Genomic DNA, 13,579 nt, shown 5'->3' with positions numbered 1-13,579 from the left:
CCTGTGTCCTGCAGCAGGGCCCCAGGGGAGGTGGCCTTCCTGGTCTCCTGATCTGAAAGCTACTGGGACTACACTTCAGTGTTTCAGCCAAGCTGTGCCCCATATCTGGGCAGACAGTAGTTACCTGACCACCAGCCACCATGCCTGCTCAATGCTAGGCAGGGAGCAGACCGGCTCCCCCACCTCCCCTCCCTGCAGGACAAAGGGCAATAGGTATAGCTCCTTGTCTAAGCTCAGGACATATCCAGTGCACACAGGCTCACAGATCCCTGAAGCTTCCAGGTGGAAGGCAAAGGAATCTTGGCTTGACAGCAGCCTAGAGGGTGGGGAGCACCAAGGGTTTGAGAGGCTGGCTTTGCCTCTCCAGAGTAAAGGAGGCCTAGGAACTGCTGAAGACCTTCCAGGTGGGCTGTGCCCAGGGCCGATATGCTCACAGAGGCGAATAAGGCAGAGGAACAGGCCATTTTGGGGCACCTACTGTGTACTGAGCAAGGTCAGGGGAGCATGGCTCCTGCCTCGAAGGGCTCCTGCATTCTGGAGAAGCTGGAGTGGGCTGCATCCGCTGCCCACAACTCTCCTGCCAGATTTGAGGGCCCAGTGCCTCTGGCTGGCACCCACAGGACTGCAGGATGGAGGTGAGCAGTCCTGTGGATGGGGAGAGCAGATCAAGTCTAACAACTATGCAGGCTTGAGGGCCCCCAGATGTAGGACCTTGGGGTTGTAGCAGGGTCCACTCATGCTCTGAATTAGCCCTTGACACTGCCACTGAGTTTTAAAATGGGCCTGATTCTTTCTCCTCCTCTCCCCCTGCTCCTCCCTAACCTCTCCCTCCCTAATCACAGGATGACCTTTCCCCCCATGCAGGCAGAGCACACACACACCACAGGAATGGGGTAATCCAGACTCTGGGGGTGGCAGCAGAAGACCTCCCAAATTAACAGGTGAATTACAGCTGCAACAGAGACCACATGGAGGGTGGCCTTTGAGCAACCTCTTTAACAGCCCCCTGTTCTTGCTGACGGGCAGAGAAGCACAGCCTCTGGGACAGGAGCCCCCTGTGTACACCTCCTTTCCCTTTTTCTCAAAACCGCATTCTCCTTACTGGATTGGCATCTGGACAAGGACTGAGCTTTCAGCAACAGGGTGTCCATTTGCTCCCCTGAGCTTTCACTTCCTTGTGAATAAAAAGAGAACACTGTTTGTTCCAGCGTGTGGGCTCATCACGGGGTGGCTGCCATTGTCATGCAAGCAGCGAGGCCAAAGCCACTCTGGCTCTCCCCCCACCCCAGTGCCTTCAGAGACGGGGCCAAGCCTGGAGGCGGGGCCAAGCCTGGAGGCGCTGCCCCGCCCAGGGGGGGTGGTCTTTCCCAGGCCTGTGAAGAGGAGAACAGCTCTCGGTCCTTTGCAAGTCAGGCTCTGCTCGCTGCTTGGAAGAGGAAGGCTGCTTGGAAGTATGGAGGACAGAACAGTGGCCCTCAGGGATGTCCCCCGGTAGTCCTGGGACGTGACCTTCTGTGCCAAGGGACTCTCTGGGTGTGGCTGAGGATGGACTTCCCAGATGGGAGCTTATTCTGCAGCCTGCCTTCTGATTCGTGTGTATTATTAGTTCAGGGAGGGTGGGGTCCTAGTAAGGGAGGAGGAGGCTCAGAGTCGAGGGGGAATAGGGGAGCAGAGGTCAGAGTGATATCTTGGCAGGAGGGGCCATGAGCCCGGCAAACAGATGGCCTCTAAGGAACTGGCTTCTTCCCTGGAGCCTCCAGAAGGGACTAAACTGGTGGCCACTTGAGTCGAGACCCAATTCAGAGGTCTGACCCTGAGAGGTGTGGGCTGGTAAGCTTGGTGGTCAGCCACTAGTTGTGGTGATTTGTCACAGTACAAGGGCGCGAGTGGTGTCTCTTGTGGAAAAGGGCCTTTGGCCGACTTCTTCTTGATACTTTCTACAGGGCAACAGACCCTGCAGGGATGGGGTGTGATTTCCTTTGGGCCTATATTACAAATTTGTAATCCCACGGTAGTCAGGTGGATGCTGGTGCTGGGCACCCACCACCTCCCCTTCAGAATTGAAGGTCACCTGTACTGCGCTCTGACGAGGCAGCTGGCCAGCATCAGCCTTTACTATTTGGAGTGTCTCCCTTTCCTGAGTATGGATGACCACAGTGTCCTGCATGTGGACTCTCACGTGTTGCTTTTCCTGTCTGAGCGAGAGCATCTTCGGGAAAGGCTGCATTTGAGGGGCCCACAGCCCCAGAGTGTTCATGAGGGCACAGTCTGTGCACAGGCCCCCAAGCCTGTGGCTCCCTGTGTTCAAACCCTTCCAGGAGAGGCGGCTAGACCTAAGTGGGGTTGAGGAAGCCTCCAACACCTGCTGTGTTCAAGACTGAGCCCCAGATTTCTTCCTCCTCTTCTTTTTCTTTCTTTGGTACCAGGGATTGAATCCAGGGTGCTTAATCACAAGCCACATCCCTAGTCCTTTTTATTTTGCATTTTGAGACAGCGTCTTGCTAAGTTGCTCAGGACATTGCTAATTTGCTGCGACTGGCTTTGAACTTGTGATCCTCCTGCCTTAGCCTCCTGAACTGCTGGGATTATAAGCATGCACCACCACACCCAGCTACAGAGCCTGAATTGTGAGGCCCTCTGCTGACCTGGGACCTGGCAGCTGAGCAGGACAGCAGAGCTGGGCACCCTCCCAGTCCTACCACAGGAATGCTGACATCCACCCGGTCCCACCAGGTGGACCCTGATGCCCACCCAGTCCTGCCATGCAGATGCTGCTGTTTCCTCTCTAAAAACAGTAGCATTTTCTTCTCCATGAACTGGAGAAATGGCTGGAGCTATGTTCTGCATGTTTGGGAGCCAACCCTCTGGGGTTTGACCCCAGCCAGATGCCCTCACCCTAATCATGTCACCTCTCTGTGCCTGTTTTTCCTGCAGGAAGGAATAATGGCTTTACCCATAGGGCATTGCTATGAGGGTGACCAGAGATGTTTGCAAAGTGCTCAGAAGAGGCGGCTTGTCCTGCTGGGTGCCTGCCTGCCCCACTCTGGTACTGGCCTGGAACAGCATGCTGACTGGATCAGCTTCCATTCTCTTCGGTCCTTGGTGGATGGTCGAGTGAATTAACACAAAAATGTGAGGACGATTCAATGAGGGGAAGAACAGCATTCTTATCAAATGGTTCTGGGGAAGCTGGGCATCCCCTGCCAACACACAGAGCTGGAGTCCTCCTTCACCCATGCATACGGTCAGCGAAATGGGTCACAACATTAACACAGCCACCTAGCCACTGAGAGTGAGCCGTGGCCATAAACACAAGCAACAAAAGGAGGAAGAGACCAAGTGAACTTCATCAGAACTAAAACTTCTGTGCTGCAAAGGAGACCATCGAGAAAGTGAGAAGAGGGCCCTCAGGATGGGAGAAATGTTTGCAAATTGTATGTCTGGTAAGAGACTTGTATCCAGAGAAAGTGATTCTTCATTTCCAACATTAAAAACAAACTAATTAGCCGGGTGCATTGATGCACGCCTGTGATCTCAGCAGTTCTGGAGGCTGAGACAGGAGGATTGTGAGTTAAAAGCCAGCCTCAGCAAAAGCAAGGCCCAGCTGAGTTCAACCCCTGGCACCAAAAGAAAAAAAAAGAAAAAGAAAAAAAAAACTAATTAAAAAATGGTGCTCGGCACGGTGGTGCACACCTCAATCCAAGGCAGGAGTTCAAGGCCAGTCTCAGCAATTTAGCAAGGTGCTAAGCAACTTAGCTGTCTCTAAATGAATTATACAAAGGGCTTGGGACGTGGCTCAGTGGTTGCATGCCCCTGGAGTCAATCCCCCATACCAAAATAATATGAAATAAAAATAAATTAATCAATTTAAAATAAATATGGCCTGGGGATGTGGCTCAAGCAGTATCGGCTCACCTGGCATGCATGCAGCCCGGGTTCGATCCTCAGCACCACATATAAACAAAGATGTTGTGTCCGCCGAAAACTAATAAATAAATATTAAAAAACTAAAAAAAAAAAAAAAAAGAAATAAAATAAATAAACAATTAAAGGCCCAAGGATTTGTATGGACTTTTCTCTAAACAGGTGGTGGTGACATGGCTGGTGAGCACCTGAGACTAAACACCCAGTGCAAAAGGACTATGTGGGTGTGGAGAAGTGGAACCTGACATCACCACAGGAATCCTAGACACAGCGTCTAGACCCAGACAACAAAAGCAGCTGGATCCCAGGAAGCAGCTGATGGGGCCTCCAGTCATACCTCACCTCCTCCCCAGCTCTCTCTCTTTTAATGGGCATTTTTGCTTTGAGAGTGGGAGGAAGGCAGGAGGGCTGTGCCTCAGGCCTGGGTCTGTTCCAGGAAACAATGCCAGTAAACCCCCTGCCGTCAGAACTTCAAACTGGCCAGGTGCCCCTGGACTGTTCCCAAACACAGGTGAGTCCTCCTTGCTGTGGAGCCAATCAGGCCACTGCCAGGACCAAAAGGAAACAGGAAACGGTTAGGTATGCTGGCTGCATCTCTAATCCCAGCTTCTCTGGAGGCTAAGGCAGGAGAGTCGCAAGTTCAAAGCTGGCTTTAGCAACTTAGCGAGGCCCTGAGTAACTTAGTGAGACCATGTCTCAAAATAAAAAATAAGAAGGGCTGGGGATGTGGCTCAGTGGTTAAGCACTCCTGAGTTCAATCCAAGTAGATACCAAAAAAAAAAAAAAAAAAAAAAAGTTGCAGGTTGGCTGAAGGAGGAGGGTGGGATGGACAACTGTTGGGCCCTGAGAGCAGCCCCAGGTCTCCACTGGAGAGGCTGGTTCATGACTGTGTGTGTGTTTAGGGGGATAGAACCCTGGGCATTCTACTGCTGAGTCACAACCTTGGAACTTTTTATTTTGTTTTATTTTATTTATTTTTAAAGGTTACAACTAATTGAGGAAATACTTCCTTTTTTATTTTATTTTATTCTTTTAGTTGTTGATAGACCTTTATTTTATTTATTTATATGCGATTCTGAGAGTCGGACCCATTGCCTCACACAGACCAGACAAGTGCACTACCGTTGAGCCCCAGCCCCAGCCCCAATCCCAACTTTTTATTTTTTAATTTGAGACAGGGTCTTGTTAAATTGCTGAGGCTGGCCTCCAGCTTGTGATCCTCCTGCCTCAGCCTCTCAACTTCTTGGGATGACAGGCATGTACCACTGCCATCTGGTTGATTCTCAACTGTCTCAGTGCCCTTCAGAGGCCCACTCTCAGGCTCAGAGCCTTGTGCCTCTCTAATTCCCAGGCCACATCCTCTGCAGTGCACCAGGTCCTCATACCCATTTCTCTCCTCAACAACTGTGAGCAGATTACTTCTGTCTTTGACTAATATTTTTGTTTGACTCACTTAAGTCCCAATTTTCGGTTAGAATTTTCATTTATTGGAATAAACATGCCACAGCTGGGCACAGTGACATGCACCTGTAATCCCAGCGGCTCAAGAGTCTGAAACAGGAGGATCATGAGTTCAAAGCCAGCCTCAGCAAAAGTAAGGTGATAAGCAACTCAGTTTGACCCTGTATATAAATAAAATGCAAAATAGGCTGGGGATGTGGCTCAGTGGTCAAGTGCCACTGAGTTCAATCCCTGGTAACCTCCCCCACCACCAAAAAATTTAATAATAATCATGCCACAGATTTACTTAACTCAGGATTGAGGGGGCCAGTAAGCATACAGAGCTGTTTGTAGGATTGTGGTAGAATGTCGGGGAGACGCTCCTGGGTGCATGTGGGCTTCGCCCTGATATCTTCAGCTGGAAGTGCCTTGGATGTACCTGACTGCCGGGTTTCTGTTCTCACAACTAAAAGGCTCAGGGGTCACTCCAGTCAAACTGGGCTAACTGGGCTGCATGAAATAACCACACAAGAGACACAAATACCTTTTTCTTTGGGGTTGCTGTGACGGCTCCTCTGACCTTAAGGATCCGCAGGAAGAGAGAGAGCGAGATCAAGCGCTGACCCTTTTATTGAGGAGAAGCTAATCAAATGAGGCAAGGGGTCAGGTTTCAGGGGGCTGAGTCTATCTTCATGATGTCCACTGTCAGCAGGTTGACTGACACCTGGGTAGGCCACACCCAAGGGCACAGTAAGAGGAGGGGACACACACAAGGCACTTCTATGGAAGATTCTATCCTAAACAGGGCAAGGGGTTATATTACAAAGGAACAGGTGAGCATAACTTCACCCATGGGGCTGTAGCAAGACACACCCATTTCTGTGACTGAGCGCCTCAGCACCTAGTTGGGGAGTGTAACTCAGTCACCCGTAAGGTTGGCCTCCCACACCTGACCCTGAACATCCCGGCTCAGCAGTAGGCACCCTGCCCAGGGCCACTGTGCCTTGTGCTGGCAGCTGACCAGGAGCAGCTGCTCTCCAGTGCCCTAAGAGCTTCATACTGTACATGGCCAGTCTGGGAAAAGGTGAAAACTGAAAATTTAAAGTACTATTTCTACATGCATATTGCATTCATACTGGTGTAAAGTAAAAAACCCAAGACAAACCACTATAAATTAGAGGTTGAATGCTTCTAGAAACGTCTAGACACCAGTGAAGGGTGCAGTAGGTTGGGGCCCGTGTGCTTGATCTGGCCCTTGATGGCCCTCTGGGCTGGCCCCCACCCACTGCATTTCTGGTAGGTATGAAATGGCAAGCTTCTGCTGAAAACTTTGTAGTGGCTGTAGTTAGGTGCTGTCTGAGGAACAGGAGAAAGGCTATTACCTGGGGCCTGTGAGCAGCAGGGATGCGTATGCAGGCAGGCAGGCAGTGCTTGGTCCTGATTTCTGGAGTGGAGTCTGTAGCTTTTGGCAATTCTCAAAGTTGGGAACCACAGACCTTTCAGTGAGCCTGGAGGTTGAGGCCACGGTGGCCCATGTCCTGCCCTTGGCATGGCTATGCACACTGCAAGCTCTCACCACCCACTGTGCATGGACTCCAGTGCCCCCTGGGACCTGGCAGCCACCTGAGGCCAGGGATGGTGGGGACCTTGGTGCTGCCAGTCCATCCTCATCCTTACAGCCATGCTCACTGGGAAGAGATCCCACACTAGCTGTTCTGTGCAATGACGGGGTTCCAAAGCTGAATATTCCAAATTCACATTGGGGTAGACAACACCCCTCAGGGTTGCAGTCACGCCAGCTACAGGTGGGCAGGGGATGAGGCTCAGAGGCGGCTCCTTCCAACTTTGGCCTGTCCTCGTCCCAGCACCTACAGGATTCACAGACCGTATTGAAGAATGGGAACGCAAACTACTGATTCTTAGTTTTACTCATTCCTTGTTTTACTCATACCCCTTAGTTTTACTCATATCCCTCCTCAACTTAGGAAGAATTTAAATCTGTTTTGGAATTGATTTCCAATTAAAATGTCTAACGTGTTTGCCTCCAATGTGAGTTTCATATTACAAACTCCTGCAATTTTTTTAATATTTATTTTTTAGTTTTAGGTGGACACAATATCTTTATTTTATTTTTATGTGGTGCTGAGGATGGAACCCAATGTCCTGCGCATGCCAGGTGAGTGCGCTACCACTTGAGCCACATCTCCAGCCCTTCTGCAAGTTTCATTGAGTTAAAAATTGCAAATGCCAATCTTTTTTTTTTTTTTTAAGAGAGAGAGAGAGAGAGAAAGAGAGAAATTTTAATATTTATTTATTTTTTTAGTTTTCAGCGGACAACATCTTTGTTTGTATGTGGTGCTGAGGATCGAACCCGGGCCGCACGCATGCCAGGCGAGCGTGCTACCGCTTGAGCCACATCCCCAGCCCGCAAATGCCAATCTTTTATGTTCATTCTGGAGAGTTAACAGTTTTCAAGCAGTTAAAAAAATTATTTAAAACCTTCTAAAAATAGAAATAATACAAAAAATAGAATCATTAGGAGAGGAAATCAAGCAAGAAAAGGTAAGAGTAGAAGATAGAGCAGAGTTGTGCATACAAACAGGCCACACTCCGCCTTATACATTCTGCAGCCGAAGCAGAAGGAAAATAGTTTTCAGTGTCCACCAGTAAGAAAGAAAGTCAGTTTGTCAACAGAGGGCTGCATCCAGTGTTCCCTGAGAGCTTCACCATCTGGGCAGGTGTGGCTGGTCCTGGCTGGAGCACTTCCAGCCTCATGCATTGCAGGCAGGAAAGAAGGGTCAGTTGAACAGCTTGTGTTGCAGTTGAAGGTCTTCAACATTCATCTTCTTGGTTTCTCTAGTCCCAGGCGAGCTCCTTCCGGATCAGCTGTGGCTCCCTGGCAGATATGGACCAGGAATCCCCGAGAGCTCAGCACTCAGGTAGGCCTGCCTGGATGCAGACCCTCTGTTCAGGTCTGGCTTCTCTCTCTGCAGGCCCACAAAGGTGCTCCATGCTTGTGATTGTGCCCTCACTTGAGAACTGTGTTGGTCAGCCCCAACTAGGGGATAGGGGTTGTGGTGGTCCCAGCATGTGATTGCAGACCTCAGAGACTGCTGACTCCCTGGTTGGACCTGGGAGAATGATGATGCTGTCCGCAGAAACTGGGACAGCAGAAGGGCTGGGGTGCGGGGAGGAAGAGGTGGCTCTGACGCATGAGCAGGAGAGGTTGACGAGCTAAGCTGGAGAACCCATGGCCAGTGGGCTGGAAGGGTGGGGAGACCAGCAAGGGGCTGGACATTGAGCAGACTCCTGGTCCCAAGCAGGGATGGTGAGTGAAGAGAGGTGAGAGAGTTTAAAGAGGGGAACGTGCAGGAATTCCAGGGCGCTGGAAAGCCTACCACAGAGGAAGGGGTTGGGACAGTCCAGTGTGCTGAGAGAAAGCACTTATGGGCACATCACAGAGATCCATCTGGCTAAATCCAGCTGACCAGTGGCTCCCAGGTTCTCTGGAAGGGCTGAAGCAGCAGGCTTGGAGCTCTGAGAGGAAGTTCTGGCTCCAGGGGGCACCTCTGCTCTGAGGCTGCAGCACTTTGTACTTTGGTCTTTGTACTGCAGCTGCTGCTGTAGGGACTCAGCTGTGGTGTCCTCCTCTTACAGGGAGCTACTCCTGGCCCTGGCTGACCGGGATCCAGGCAAGGGCCAGGAGCTGCTGCGGAGCAGAGGTTGGATCTCAGCACTGCGCCCAGGCTGCAGGGGAGGCTGGGGAAATGTTCTAGCACCTACATGGGGGGAGGGTTCGTGAAGAGGGTGGAGTAGACAGGGGCTCCTGGGGATGTCTGTGTTGGGGGGACTGAAAGGAGAGACCGAGACAGGGACAGACATGCAGAGAGAAGCAGGGAGGTGTCTCTGGATGTAACAGCGGTTCACTTGATGCTTTGACTATATCTCTTGTGGCTTTGAAATTTACATGTGTTTTTTTTTTTTCTTTTCCCCAAACAACTTCTCCTCGATCTCTTCTCTGATCTTTGTTTCCTTGACCTCCTCCCTGATCTTCATTTCCCTGATCTTCATTTCCCTGATCTTTTCCCTAATCTCTCCTCTGTAATCTTATTTTCTCTGAATCACCTCTTTAAAAGCCCCCTGTTCCTGCTGATGGGCAGAAGCATAGCCTTTGGGACAGGAGTCCCCTCTGTTTCTCCTTTGCTAGCAAAGTAATAAACCTTTTTCCTTTTTCTCAAAACTGTGTCCTTGTTATTGGATCAGCGTTGGGGACAAGGATTGAACTTCTGGCAACGTGGAGGGACTCTGGGAGGGCTGATGGAGGGAGCAGAGTGGGAGGGACCAGGAGAGGTGGGAGCAGAGCTTGCCACATGGAGAAGAGCTTTCTGAGAAGGAGAGAAATGGGGGTGGAGGAAGCTCATGGACTGTGGCCTCACTGACTTAGGACAAGTCCTGCAGACAGGATGGGGTGATACCCAGGAGGAGAGGCAGTGCTGGAGGCATAGGGAGGAGGGCTCTTGGAGGTGGGAGCCTAGGATGGTGCATAGAGGGTGAACTCTCACTGCTCATGTCTGGCCCACTGTGGTCAGGCCTAGTCACCAGCAGTTTTCCCATTTTATTTTCTTTTTTTTTTCACAACTGGGGATTGAACCTGGGGTGCTCTATCACTGGGCTACATCCCCAGCCCTTTTTATTTTTGAGACCAGGTTTTACTAAATTGCTGAGGCTGGCTTCCAATTTGTGATTTTCCTGCATCGACCTTCCAAGTCACTGGGATTACAGGTGTGCGCCCCCATGACTGGCCAGCAGGTTTTCTTATGTTGAATCTATATGCCTGTGTAGCAAATATCAATTGTTTTTCTTTTCCTTAGGGAGTCCTGCTGAGAGCCATAGCCAAGTAGGAATGACGCATGGCAATTTCCTTGTCAGCCTACCCCATGTTGCTTAGAGGGAGGACTCTCCATTGTGGAAATGGGCTTGCCTTGGACCCAGGTCATTTGCAGTGACATTGCATGAAAGGTGACCTTGCTCAAGGACCAGGGCGGATCCGGGTTCAGGATGGATCTGGGTTTAGGGCGATCTGGGTTTAGGGTGGTTCCAGGTTTAAGGTGTATCCTGCTGGGAATAGGGCGTATCCTGTTGCCTCCAGGTGCCCACTCCTTGAGTTCCCGTTGAGTTCTTGAAGGATTCAGAGGGTATTTGGGATGCAGAGCCTGGTGGAGGTGTGGATTTTTCCCCAGAACATGAGTGTAGAGTGCCGGTGACAGTTTGGGAATAAAGAGTTGCTGTTTGAATCTACAAGGTGTGAGTGGCTCGTGATTTTGTGCCCAGCCAGACTGCGGCAGAGTCCAGCATCAGAACTTCCTTCCCAGGGTAGCCTCCCAGGCTGCTCTCATTGAAGTCTCTATTATGGTTTAGATGTGAGGAATCCCCCTAAAGCTCATATGTGAGGTAATGCAATAGGTTTAAAGGAGAAATGAGAGATTATGAGAGCCTTAACCCAATCAGTGAATTAGTCCCCTGATGGGATGAACTAAAGTGGTAGCTGAAGGTGGGTAGGGTGTGGCTGGAGGAGGTGGGACTCTGGGGGTGTGCCTTTGAGTTATATATTGTCTATCTGGAGTGTGGAGTTTCCCTATTTCCTGATCGTCATGTGAGCTGATTCCCTCCACCACACTCTTTCATCATTATGTTCAGCCTCACCTTGAGCCCTGAGGAATAGAACCTGCTGTCCATGGACTGAGACCTCTGAAGCCCTAAGCCCCTAAATAAACTCTTCCTCCTCTAGGATTGTTCTGGTCAGATCTTTCAGTCCCAGCAGTGAGAAAGCTGACTAAAACAATATCCCTCCCCCATGCTTGAGGGAGCAGATCTTCTTTCACCTGTTCTGCTGGGACCTGCTTTGAGTCTTTGGTGGGTGTCTGTCCATTTCCCACTGACTCCATGTCTTCTGTGAGCCCCTGAGGTCAGTTTTCTCTTGCTTACCCCAGTTCCCAGCCAGTGACATCTGCCTTACTTACAGCTGGTCATCTCTGCTCATGGGTCCTAATCTCACACATAGAACAGACTGAACTTCTTCCACACTGGTGCTTGTGCAGCGCTGCATGAGTGGGTTCTAGAGCACTTCACATCCCTCATAGAGGACACAATTTCATAGATAACTCTCAGATCACAGCAAATTTCTTTCTTTGCTTCCTTCTTTCTCTCCCCTGCTCCCTTCCTTCCCTCTCTCTCTTTTAAGGGGTACCAGGGATTGAAATCAGGGGCACTTGACCACTGAGCCATATCCCCATTCCTATTTCATGTTTTATTTAGAGACAGAGTCTCACTGTGTTGCTTAGTGCCTCTCTATTGCTGAGGCTGGCTTTGAACTCTCCATCCTCCTGCCTCAGCCTCCCGAGCCGCTGGGATTACAGGTGTGCGCCACTGTACCCAGCTAGATTTCTTAGTAGTTGTGTCCTGCTTAAGGTCAACTATATCCCAGGAGCCCTACCCCCAAGAACTATCAAATCCCATCTTTCTCATTCTTCTTAATTAAACACTAAGACAAATATATTGATGGATATTTGTCATTTGCATGCTGTCTTCTCTGTTCCATATGGGTCTCGTTGGACTGTCAGTTCTTGCCTTCCACCTTAGCACCATCTACAGGGATGGGCACATGGCCTGGGCATAGCTGACCTTTCCACTCAGGTACCTGCCACCACCTGAGCGTGGACTGGGTAACTTTCCTCTGTAAGTGGAAGTTCTCTTGCTGATGGTCCTTAGTTGAGACAACATCATTTGGGGCTGCAAGTGGCTCTTTCTCCATCTGTGGGAGGAAATCCATTTCTAGACTAAGAGGGAAGCCCTTAACAGGAAAGCAGAGTTCAAAGACAGAAGGAAGCCAAGTCCTAATGTTATTGAAACCCTGTATCTAACTACCTGAGCCAGTAGGTGACCTCCCAAGCTGGTATAAATTGTTTGTCACTTCTAATGGAAAGTCTTGATGTAATAACACCTTTAAAAGAACAAAAACAAAACATTTAATTATGGAAAATAGGGACAAATTTTACAAAATAAGATTATTTCTAATTCCATTTCTGAGTTATTAAAAAACTGGTATCATGGGGCTGGGGTTGTAGCCCAATAGTAGAGCACTTGCCTTGCACAAATGAGGAACTGGGTTCAATCCTCAGCACCACAAAAAAATAAATAAATAAAATAAAGATAATATTGTGTCTATCTATAGCTAAAACAATATTTAGAAAAAAACTGGTATCACACTAGGTGTGGGTGTGACTGTGTTGCAGACTGAACATGGCTGCTAGCTGGCTTAGCACGGGGCCTCTCTGCAGCCTGAGTTGGCATTCACAGCTTGAGTTTTAGCTAGCATCTTAGGATGGGGCAGCAGATGTCCCGGATCTTCTGAGGCCGCTCCAGCTGTCTGTACATGATCCAGGCAGCCTAGATTGTCTGCTCCACCTGCCATGCAGTGGCCACCTGAGTCTTTCCAGCACTAGTGGTGGGACTGCCCAGCTCACCCCAGAATCCCAACAAGTCTTAAGTCATAGTTGCTCTAACCACTAAGTTTTGCAGAGTTATACAGCGAAAGGTCAACTGTGTAACTGCATGTCACCATTTCTTCCTTGCTATTAAATATCTACTAAGGTTCTTTTGGTTGCCTAAGCATAAGGGGAATGAATTAGAATGTCCCAGAGATGTGTCAAGGGGCAGAAGGTGACATTACTAAGAGGAGAGGTGAACTTTGGTGGGGACTACAGAGCAGCAGATGGTGGGTTCCTTCTGGAAGCTGCACTGAACGTAGAACTTCAAGTTCTCAGGAGGAACAGTCAAACCATCTCATTGGGGCCAGTGTCCTCTCAGAGTCTTCAATCTGAGATGAGGGATGGGAGGGCACAGACACAAGGAAAACGCAGTGAAGCCAGGAAATCCCAGTGCGGGAGCTGGATCTGGGTGGCTCATACACAGACAGGCCTGCTTTTGCTTGTTAATTATGTTGCAATTTCCCAGAAGGTCTTTCCTTTCAAGGCTTTCTGCGCTACTGTATCGGGCCTCTTTCTATAAAAGCAGGAAAGAGGAGAGGGCCTTTGGAAACTCTAAGTTCTGCAGGGCAACATTTCTGCACACTGTAACCACAGGCAACGGGCTTCTGGGTGCAAATGCATTCCTGAGCGGGATGGTGTTGTTGTCTAAGTTGCTCAGGTTAACCTGG

General features: G+C 49.8%; 1 non-coding gene across 3 annotated transcripts; it reads left to right on the top strand.

The window, feature by feature from the left end:
* Positions 1-1,368: 1,368 nt before the first annotated feature.
* LOC101962256 (uncharacterized Ccsap) lies at positions 1,369-9,604 on the top strand. Of its 3 annotated transcripts, none has more exons than XR_013426603.1 (5): positions 1,369-1,592; positions 2,935-3,443; positions 4,087-4,435; positions 7,465-7,540; positions 8,225-9,604. It is a non-coding gene; the product is annotated as an uncharacterized Ccsap (transcript). The 3 variants fall into 3 exon arrangements; XR_013426604.1 differs by having other exon boundaries at positions 4,087-7,540; positions 8,225-8,303; positions 9,501-9,604; XR_013426602.1 differs by having other exon boundaries at positions 4,087-7,540.
* The last annotated feature ends 3,975 nt before the right edge of the window (positions 9,605-13,579 follow it).

Source organism: Ictidomys tridecemlineatus, chromosome 10, assembly GCF_052094955.1.
Source record: "Ictidomys tridecemlineatus isolate mIctTri1 chromosome 10, mIctTri1.hap1, whole genome shotgun sequence".
NCBI classification, from domain to species: Eukaryota; Metazoa; Chordata; class Mammalia; order Rodentia; family Sciuridae; genus Ictidomys; species Ictidomys tridecemlineatus.
Note: the sequence above shows the minus strand (reverse complement) of the source record. Positions and strands in the feature narration are given on the sequence as shown.